Source organism: Silene latifolia, chromosome Y, assembly GCF_048544455.1.
Source record: "Silene latifolia isolate original U9 population chromosome Y, ASM4854445v1, whole genome shotgun sequence".
In the NCBI taxonomy this organism is placed as follows: domain Eukaryota; kingdom Viridiplantae; phylum Streptophyta; class Magnoliopsida; order Caryophyllales; family Caryophyllaceae; genus Silene; species Silene latifolia.
The window spans coordinates 89,036,958-89,046,006 of record NC_133538.1 but is presented as its reverse complement, the minus strand read 5'-3'; the positions used below and the strand labels follow the sequence as shown (position 1 = coordinate 89,046,006).

The 9,049-nt window shown below is 35.0% G+C and overlaps 1 long non-coding RNA gene across 2 annotated transcripts; it reads right to left on the bottom strand.

The window, feature by feature from the left end:
* Positions 1-2,027: 2,027 nt before the first annotated feature.
* On the bottom strand, positions 2,028-3,898 carry LOC141634246 (uncharacterized). 2 transcript variants are annotated; one of them, XR_012538997.1, is made up of 4 exons: positions 3,669-3,898; positions 3,007-3,237; positions 2,599-2,660; positions 2,028-2,442 (listed from the first exon to the last, which is right to left on the bottom strand). It is a non-coding gene; the product is annotated as an uncharacterized LOC141634246 (long non-coding RNA). The 2 variants fall into 2 exon arrangements; XR_012538996.1 differs by having other exon boundaries at positions 2,599-3,237.
* Positions 3,899-9,049: the final 5,151 nt, after the last annotated feature.

Sequence of the window (9,049 nt, the reverse complement as noted above, 5' to 3'; positions counted from 1 at the left end):
AGCCATATAGGAATCCTCTCAACTCTCTTCTTAACCGCATACAATCCCTTCTTGTGCTTCCCTTCATATGTGAGCATTGAAACATGGTGAAAAATCCCGATTCCTTATCAGCCTTGACATTCGCTTTTCATTCAAAATCAACATTCACGAATGTAAATGTGTTAATGAGAACTCCTTCTTTTGCTGTTTTCCTTGTATCCAAAAAGTCAGAAAAACAATCAACCTACAGCATGTACAAACAAAAAAAGAAATAGAAAGCACGAGTATACAATAACAAGTTTAAAACAATACAATAACTTTGTTACAGCAATACAATAATTCTGACTGAAAATAGAATTTGTATATGATCGGGAGTTAGAAAAACGTCATCGCAATCTTTGCAAGTCTGTAAAAATCGGATTTTTCCCAATCTTTATGCGACGTATGGTCCAGCACATCAACCGTCTTGTTCATATAGTTCACACAAACACAAAAGTAGTACTTCTCTAAAGACAACGGGATGAAGGCAAGGTCCACATCGATCTCAGAGTTTACAACATTTTCACCTAAATAATAGGACCAAAACTGCACAACCTGGTCTTTCTGGCTGTTAGTTACATCATCACTATCCCCTCCTTGCTCTCGCATGTCTTCAAAGATTCCCTATAAATACCATAAAAGTGTGAAGAAAATTGAATATAAATGATTAAACATTCTACAGTAACTGCACAATGAAAAACAGATCATACACTACTACAAAAATCAACATAGACATCGGACATTTTCATCAATAGGCATCAGATTTTCTACTGATGCACAGTTGACACATGTATATTCTTTATGCTTATACATCAGTCTTAAGTCTGATGTCTATTTGAAAATAGACATCAGATTTTTAGGAAATCTGATGTCTATATGTTATATAGACATCTGATGTTTTAAAAAATCCAATGTCTATTCAAGACCATGGACATCAGATATCCAAAAAAACTGATGTCTATAATTATATTTTTCATTAAAAAAAATTACGCTATTGTTGCACGGTACATTAATCCCACACACACTCACAAATGCAAGATGGTTTGATAATTAACAACAAAAATCTTTATACAACTAACTGATTACTGCAAGTCAATTACCAAAAGATCTCTAACCAACTGACCTATCGACAAAACAATGATTCATCAACGACTCCACTTTCAAATCCATACTTGGTTGTAAGAGTATCTTTGCCATCTTGATAAATGAATCCAAAGCAACTAGTGTCACTCGTTCTCCTTGACCTTCACTTTAGCTGTGTCACCTCTTACAATCTAATGATTCCTATAAAATTAAAACCCAACACTGAACTGAGTTAAATCTATAAACTATGACTGCTTATTAACTGTGGTTCGATAGAAAAACGACAATCTGCACTTTGACCAACCAATGTAGAAATGTGCGGACAAACAAACCCATATCTATCATTGTCCATTTGAGTATTCGAACAATCAACTAGCAAAATGATAATAATAATTGAAACCAATACACAAATACATTTCATCAATAAAATGATATCGCACAATAAAGCCCTTGAAGACAGTAAAATTGTGAGATATGATGAAGAACTTACGTAGTGATGATTGTGCCATTAGGTAACCATCATAACTACAAGAGGTAACATTAGAGCAAAGAGCCTTTGCTCTCTGTACTGACTACATTTCCCAAAGATAAGGTTAATTCCCCTGCATTGCATGATCGAACAAGATACTGTCAGTGTTGCTGGTGTGCAATATATACAAACTGCAAAACACAGTGTTCCACCTCCCTTCCTACTTTCCACCGAGGATTCAGAAAAGTGCAAAGTACGAGGGATCAAAAACACTAACCTACGACGAGCTGCAACACAACTGCATTGGACACAATAACACAATGATAAGTAAACCAAACAAGCTATAATCAGAAGCGTATCGTGAAAAATTTAAGCTAAGGCACCTGAATCAGACGTAACATTAATGAGAAAATATGTTACCAGTGACACAAAACCAAAAAAAGTGTTATAATGGTGTCCTAGGAGGCTAGGAGTATAAGACCCCATATTGCTACACAAGTATCCGCCAGTGATCGTAAGATAAGAATGAGAAATATTCATAGGCTTCTTAGTCACCCTTTTCTCCTCCCGGCATAGAATGTAAGGATTCTGATATGAATCATTTTTTTACCATGTCATACCGTTGTGTCCATACAATCTGACTCGTTTAAAAAATAAGATAGATTTGTATGTTGAATGCACACGGCAGTCTCATATCAGTTTCTATCTACACGAGTAAAAGGGAGCAATGACTCACAAGTATTCCCTCCCTCACATCCTCAAAGACCATTTGAAACTATTTGCCACTTCGAGATTGCTTAGGCTGATTTCCAAACTCAGAGTCTCGTTTTCAACCCTTCGAGAACAGCAATCCGAGCTCATTTTCAACTTCACTGTAAAAAGAAATCCAAACATTAGCACAGAAACTAATATCTAATCTCAACAAGAAACAAAATCATACTGAAAAGACTTCTCATCAAAGCTGTGAATCATCCGGGTTTCCAAGTAAGATGAGAACAAACCGGTAACTTAAAACAAATATAGATTACCTCATTGGTAGCAAGGATTTGACCATTACTCCTCTTAACCTTCTTCTTCCTCAAAAAAGATCCTAACCCAAAAAACACCATAAAAATCATTTCTTTTCACTTTCATGAAGTAAATCCTCACTCCCAGAGAGTAAAATAGTAATGGTTGTGACAAAATATTTTGATGCGAACAGGCCTGGGCACCTAATAAGTATTCCTTGTCCAGAATGTGACAAATTGAAACAAAATAGCAACCGGACAAAAAAGTGAAGATGAAAAAAATAAAAGTCCAACTGACAGTGTAAACATATCTTTGCCAAGCAGGTCGTATTAGTTCACAAGGCGAGCTAGACATGGCATGGCAAGTTGGCTTAACACGAGTCAGTATTTGATAAATTGTTTAGACACAATTTAGGGGAAGAGAACAACCTGATTCACGAAATGACAAGATGTGGCAAGATTTGGGCTAAACTTAGGGAATTCTATAAGAACTCGATGGGAAACACAACCACCTGAAATAACACAAAACAGCACTCTACACCCAATTATTGATGCAAAATGCCCAAGCCTGTAACAACAATTCCTAGTCGGGAAGAATGAAAAAAAAATAGCAAACTATACCGCCACAAGTCTCGAATTAAACACCAATAGATCAATTATCTGCAGTGGAGATGGCATTTGGTGAAAGCGTTTACTAGAAATCAAAAGACCAAATTTAAAGAGAATAGATTTACACATATAAAGGGAGAAGAAACAAAGATTAAACTTATCCCCAATATATTTGCTTGTTTTTAATACCCACGTCTGACATATCCTTAATGTTTTATGATTGATGCTTTGAATCTTTGGAGAAGTTGATATCCCAAATCTTAAGAGCAACGAATAATCACAATTATAGAACATTGAACCTAATTTCTAATTTCAATTAAAATCCCATATTTTCAAATATATAAACCCTAAATAAAGACTTCGCAATATTCTCTAAACACCAAATCAAAAAAATTACCCATCTTTAACAGATCAAAAACATGAAAAAAATCCGAACTTTAGAACCAAATTAGTAGATAAATTAATGAAAAATGAGAACTTACTTTACAACTCTCTCGTCTGATGTACTGGCGTTGAACGACGACAAAGTTTTGGTGGTGCACCTCTGCTTAGTGTTGTCGAACGATGGAAATGGCGTTTGACGATGTTTCTCCGATGATGGTCATGGTCTCAGTTAAGAGTGAACTGCGAACTGAGTAGTGAGGAAGTGGGGAATGAGGAGGTGAATTTAGGGTAGGCGAGTGAGAAAAAGGAGAGTATTAATTGTATTTTTATTATAAATCCAGCTCCCTGTCCTCATTAATCTATGGTACGACTTTCACACCCTCCTCCCTGATTCATGAAATAGACATACTCCCAAATTGACCCAAATGCCGCCAAGTGGATACACAAAGATTATAATTTTCTTCAAATAAATTATATCATAAATTCCATTCATCCCTTTTGGCTTTGGAATTGATGAATTACTGAACAGTTAAATCATTGTTCGGAATGTAAACACATGAGCTAAATCCGACCATACATTTCATAAATCACCTAAATCCACCCTCTTTTTATCTAGTTCATGTCAATTACGACTAAATCATTGTTTAGAAGTAATGTTTTAGTCCTATATTTGATTATTGAAAGGTAAAATTGGGGATAATGATAAGTAAATTAAACGAAACAAAGTATAGTTCGACTAAAACAAGCATAATAAAAAGAACCCTGATTTAAGATAAACACGAGTTAGGTGAGAAAGCAAATACCCGATGGAGAAGCAGACGAATTAGAGTGGATATAGCGGAACAGTGATGATGGCGGTGGTGATGGAGGAGCAGCGAAGGGAGGAGCAGTGATGAGAGGAGCAGATTAATCGAAAAATTGGAGTGGTGGATAATATGGATGAATGGGTGGGTGAGAGTGGTTGAAAAGTTGTGAAAATTTTGATTTAATGAAAAGTTGCTATTAGTGGTAGAAGCGCCAAGTTACTTACAAATTTGATATACATCGATTTTCAAGAACTCTGATGTATATAATATAAATTAAATTAATATCTAAATCCATTTTAAATAGGCATAGGCTTTTGTAAAAGTCTGATGTCTATATAAAAGGATAGACATCAGTTTTTTGAAAATATCTGAGGTATAAACTTATACATCAGATTTTTTAAAAAATTTGATGTCTATTAAGTGATGTCTATTAAGTATTTTGTAGTAGTGATACCATATGTTGTGTCCCAAGGAACATCATCACTGGCGCTTCTTTCTCTTTAACCTCCATGAAATTCAAGACAACTGACCAGGCGCTATTATGCGCAACTCAGTGTAATTTTTGGGCTTCGTAGAAAGAATATCAGACCTATCCAAGATAGCATTGCCCGCAGAAAACAAAAGTTCACTGCAAAGGAGTAAAAAAAAGCTTAGTAATATTTTAAAACAATATTTAAAAAATAACTACCAGCTACAATAATTGAGTTTTTCATAATACAATAACTATGTTAATGTAATACAATAATCGATTATTGTATTACATTAACATAGTTATTGTATTATGAAAACTCAGTTATTGTAATTTGTAAAAAAGATAGAATAATTGAACTTGTAGAATACAATAACTGCAATACAGTATTAGAATAATCACACAAACTTGTTTCTCATTGAGTTTGGAGAAAAAGGAACATACTCATTTGCAAGATTGTAATCATCTAAGAAACAATAATCAACAACTTGTTTCTTCTTGCTTGGCATAGCACGTGTATATTTGCTGTTAGCCCTCATAACTTTTGAAACAACAACAAGATTTGTATCTGCCTTGCCACAGTTTATTGAGCAGCCAAGACCATCAGAGTTCGGTCTACTACATCGGCCTGATCTAATCATCCCAGCGCTCATAGGTGTATCAGGCATACTCTTTTTCCCAGGCCCCGGAGTACCTACACCATCATCCGGTTCCTCTGCCATAACACTAGCAGCTTCCAAAGCATCTGCTTCAGCCCTTGCCGCTTCCAACTGAGCTAGCTTACGCTTCTCAAGCAAAACAGGCAGCAAAGGTGCCTTTGCCTTTGTAAAATCATCAACCAAATCCAACAATTGTTTCCTAATTTTTTTGATATCGACTAAAACCAAGATGGCAGCTATCTCAGCTCTATATATGATCCTTTTCAATGGGTCTTGCAACTCTGATTTGAACAACTTCCCAACATAAAACATCATATGAATCATGACAAAAACACCACAATCCAAATTTTGGGACCCTTCCGATTTCCACCCAAAAGCCACATTTACAAATTTGAAATTGCAGACCTCACTGCCTCTTTCAAAACCTTTCTCGACAAGAAAACTATCAAATATTTCAACCTGGTTACATTTTTAAATCAAAATTCATCACTCAAGAACAAAAAATATAACTAAAAGAAGTAGCTGAAAATAAAAACTTATAACAAGGTACATACAATAGAGTTGGTAGCCAACACCCAGATACTATCTTCAAAATCATCATATACACGATTGTCAAGATAGTCCACAGTCTTCCCCACAAAATTAACAACAACACAGAAAAAATGATCTCCAAAATGAACAGGGATAAAAACCTGGCATGATAAAACAAGCGTACATAAACCTTTGCTGTTCTTAACGATAAAATAATCAACAGAAGAAAGAAAGAAGAGAAAGGATTTGAAAAATTACCAAATCGGCACCAATGTCAAGAGAACCTTGGTTGTTCTCAATGACAGTGTCCCAAGCATTACAAATTTCTTTTCTGTATAAATCTTTCTCATCATCAGCAGCTTTGATAAGCTTAAACAAAGAAGCCTATGAAAAATATTACAACACTGTAAGAGAAAATGAAGTATCACAATTGAAAAAATTTGGTTAACTGAATACAATAACTACAATTCTGCTTTACAATAACTATCACAACAATAACAGCTTCATTATAATACAAACCGCACTAACGTATTGAAATAATAAAAAAAATAACTACCAGCTACAATAACTGAGTTTTCATAATACAATAACTATGTTATTGTAATACAATAATCGATTATTGTATTACAGTAACATAGTTATTGTATTATGAAAACTCAGTTATTGTAACTTGTAAAAAAGATAGAATAATTGAACTTGTATAATACAATAACTGCAATACAGTATTAGAATAATCACACAAACTTGTTTCTCATTGAGTTTGGAGAAAAAAGAACATACTCATTTGCAAGATTGTAATCATCCAGGAAACATTGAAGAATAGAAAAACTTGTTTATCTGAATAAAATAACAGCTAACATGCTTTACAATAATCAAGTAACTACAATAGAATAACTGTCATAACCATTGTAAATTTACTGATACAGAAATATATAAAAAAAAATTCACATACCGAATGACTTGTACAAAAAAAACTTCTTGTGGGGATAACCCTTTCCCAGCCTTGACCAGCAGGTCATTAAGTAAAGATGACCAGCAATCAATCACGTTCGATGTGATCATAGTCTTAGCAAACAGTGAAATAATGTCATCTCGAGTTAACATGTTGTGAAATGAAAACACAACCAAATCCTTCCTGCCACATGGAGAAAAATTATATAGTAAAAACAAAAACCCAAACAACAATAAAAGCTTTTAAAAAGTAGATATATTAGCAAAAAAAAAAAAAAGAAGAGAGGAAACGAAAAACATATAATGCTTACCCAATTCGTAGGTCATGATCGTGCAGAAAGAAGTAATCAAGTACAGTCTTCCTCCGCATTGAAATAGGAGCAAAAAGCTCCTTGTACTCGCACAAAAAAACAGACACTACAACTGCATCAGGATTGGGTGATCCACAATCTAAATCACACCCTATACCATAATTCCCAAAAAACGTATGCTCAGGCATAACGTCTGAATGCAGCAGGTAAGCATTTATAACAGAACTATCTTGCATTCTAGCCCCAATAACAGCCTCGTTGACAATTAACAACGTCATCCACACTACCCAAGTCCACAACTTCATTCTCAACATCAATATTATCAATGCCGTCATTAGTTGGCACCTCCTCATTCGGTTTCTCAACCGCTACATCAGGGATCTTATTTTTACCTTTCTCCCGAGAATAAACCACCTTATATTTTTCTGGATCAAACGCAAAACCCCCATTCCTTTCATCTTTTCCCTTTTCATGCTCCCCTTTTCATGCTCCTTGCAAAAACTTTCATACAACGGCAGTTTACTTCCCGCCTGTTTCATTTCCTCGGCTTTTTCACAAATAAAATTGAAATATTTAGTGAACAAAGAATCATCGTCACTAATGAAAGCAGGAGTCGAAGAAACTGAAGTGGCTGTCGAAGAATCTTCAACTGTTGAAGAACCACACTCCTTTCCCATCGCTTCCTTCCGTTGCGTGTACAAATGGAGAAATATCTCAACATCCCTCTTCATCATCAAAAGATGTGCTTGGGAAACCTAAGAAAAACAAAAAAATAAAAATAAAAGAATAATTATACTAAGTCTTTACAATAATTATACTAAGTCTTTACAATAATTTACAATAATTGAAAAAATAACTGCCACAAAACTTTAAAATAACTACACTACACCTTTACAATAACTACAAAAAAATGATGGGAAGAATGATTGGAACTTACATCAGCAGCCTTTGCTCGAATAACATTATCAGTATCAAAACAGTCAGGCAGTTCCAGATACTTTTTCCCAGGTTCGGAGTTTATCAACGATCGCGCACGTACCTCAGCGACTTTAGCTTCTCTTAAGCGTTTGCAGACAGGATACACACCATTGACATATTCCCCATTCCCTAGCGAACCAGAATTGAGCTCTAAAATACCCCTACTAACAAAAGACTTCTCATCCCAGTGCTTGATAAAAGGAGTCTCAGAATACATTGTATACTCCTTAAAACTCATACAATGGAAGTATGCCACCATACCAACAAGTATGCAACCACGCAAAGTAGACGACCCAGTTCTACACCGCTCAACACCTTCGACTAATTTATCAAACACATACCCACGCCAATCCAAATGGTGGATACGTGAAACATCTTGCACCGCTTTAAGAATTGAAAAGTCAATTCCATAATTTGAAGGGGAGCAAGGACAATGGACATAGCATAAAGCACAAACTTGACCTCAAATTCATCTCCCCCATCATCCCCCATATCAGTAATTGCATTATAAACAGCAGGGATAGTAACATAATCTGTCCCTTCTACATTAAACTTCTTCCGGAACTCAGCTTTCAACGTTTCTTATGAAGACAATAAACTATGTCCAGTGTAAAGAACCTCAACCTTATCACCACCATTTGGCAATCCAAAAACATCATACACATAATCTTTTGACAGAAAAAATTTGACATCTCTTGCTTGAAAAATATGAGCAGTAGCATTAAAGTGTTTTATAAACAATGGTATAATACCCAATGGCAAACTGTTCACTTT